This window comes from Halichoerus grypus, chromosome 3 (genome assembly GCF_964656455.1).
Source record: "Halichoerus grypus chromosome 3, mHalGry1.hap1.1, whole genome shotgun sequence".
NCBI classification, from domain to species: domain Eukaryota; kingdom Metazoa; phylum Chordata; class Mammalia; order Carnivora; family Phocidae; genus Halichoerus; species Halichoerus grypus.
The window spans coordinates 134,853,611-134,855,601 of NC_135714.1; the positions used below are offsets into that span (position 1 = coordinate 134,853,611).

At 32.4% G+C, this 1,991-nt stretch overlaps 1 protein-coding gene across 3 annotated transcripts in view; it reads left to right on the forward strand.

The window, feature by feature from the left end:
* Nucleotides 1–182, forward strand: part of GRIA2 (glutamate ionotropic receptor AMPA type subunit 2) — a 142,712-nt gene extending 142,530 nt beyond the window's left edge. For all 3 annotated transcript variants that reach the window (XM_036088961.2, XM_036088960.2, XM_036088959.2), the window contains one exon: nt 43–182. The gene's annotated coding sequence lies outside the window, so the exon portion shown is untranslated. The remainder of the gene's footprint in view (nt 1–42) is intronic.
* Nucleotides 183–1,991: the final 1,809 nt, after the last annotated feature.

The following is a 1,991-nucleotide window of genomic DNA, read 5'->3' on the forward strand; positions in this document are numbered from 1 at the left end:
ATATAATTTTTTTTTCTTTCTTTCCCCCCTCTCTCATTTAAGATGACCTTGAGTGATGCCATGAGGAACAAGGCAAGGCTGTCAATTACAGGAAGTACTGGAGAAAATGGATGTGTTATGACTCCAGAATTTCCAAAAGCAGTGCATGCTGTCCCTTACGTGAGTCCTGGCATGGGAATGAATGTCAGTGTGACTGATCTCTTGTGATTGATAAGAACCTTTTGAGTGCCTTACACAATGGTTTTCTTGTGTGTTTACTGTCAAAGTGGTGAGAGGCATCCAGTATCTTGAAGACTTTTCTTTCAGCCAAGAATTCTTAAATATGTGGAATTCATCTCTAATTGTAAGGAATGGTTAATTAAAAACACAACATCCTTTTCTACTCCAGTTCCAGAGGAAGCTTGGCGGACATGCACAGCTAACATGGAAGTACTATAATTTAACTGAAGTCTTTGTACAGACAACAGACCCGTTTCTGCAGCCACTATTGTTAGTCTCTTGATTCATAATGACTTAAGCACACTTGACATCAACTGCATCAAGATGTGACAGGTTTTATAAGAAAAAGAAAAAAAAAAACATTTAAAATTAAAAAAAAATATTTTTAGGTATTTTCAAAAACAAACTGGCTTTTAAACAAATTTGCTTCCATATTGGTTGGATGAAACAAAATAGTGATTAGACTGAGTGGGAAGTGATTATAAAGGCTTTAGGTATCAGTTCCATATTTTTCAAAGCCAAATATGTAAATGCTAAGGAAAGAAAACAGAAGATTCCAATCTTGTAATTTAATATTGTTATTAAAACTTTAATGTATCCTATTCTTTAACATTTGGTGTTAATATAAAATTACTTGGCGATGCTTGACATTTGAAATAAACATTTTTCTATTGTTTTATTTGCAAGTGGTCCAATTGATTTTGCTTAGCTACAGTTTGGTCATAAATCAAAAGAGTTTAAAGACGTTATCAAATTGCTAGGTTCCCAGAGAAAAATGCCCCCTTTCAGAAGGCCAAGTTGTTTCTAGAGTAGAAACTTGTCCCAAAACAATATCTGAATCTGTTTTTAGTATGTCCTAATATATGTAAAGAAATATTTAACATAAAGCATTTAATCTATGTAGATAAATGCTAATAGATTTAAAAAGCTAATATCAAAAAACAAATATCAGAATATGTGAGGTTCTATTTTAAAATGTTTGAGCTTGCAGAAGAGAAGTATTAGTTGCAAATGAAGTTAGGAATGCCTAGAAAGCAGCTTTTTAAATAGTTGCCCAGGGATCAAATTCCATAAACTAAATCTACCTTTTGTGTTCCAAATTATAAGAGCTGTCATAAGCCTTATATATTAGGAATAATTTAAGCACTTTTGAGTCACCTGCAGTGTAGTTTCTTCCCATTGCCATCAATAAAAACAACTCTAATATATTGTATTTATACTTACTCCTCAGGTGGAATGGCTCTTTTAATATGCCCAGTTGAGGATAAAACATCACATTTCTGTAACTTTTGACTAAAGAGCCTATATTTCTCTAGTTAAAAAATTTAAAGGAACTCTCTTTCCCTTCGTAAAAGGCCATTTATTTCTCTTAAAGCCTCCTAAAATAAAATTAATTTAGGGTTTTTAAACAATTGTTAACATCCAGAAGTCATTTTTAATATTTTTTATTCTCGTTATTTCTGCAAGTAAGCCTTTGTGTAGCACTTGGTATTTTACTAAGTGCCATGAAAACAATTTTATTGATTATGTTTCACAGAAGGGAAAGAGAATGTAGGATTAAACAACAGCCCCTTCCATGGAACATGGTAGCATGTGGTATCATGATATCCTTCACCAAATTTAACTGTCCCTGATCACAAATTCCAAGATAATACAATACAATTTGAGTGCATTTCTCCTCATCAGGAATGTTGGAGGTGCATTTTAAGTTTTAATAATAAACGCTAGAATGACCAAATTGCAGACTAATTGTTTCCATATTGTACTTAAAA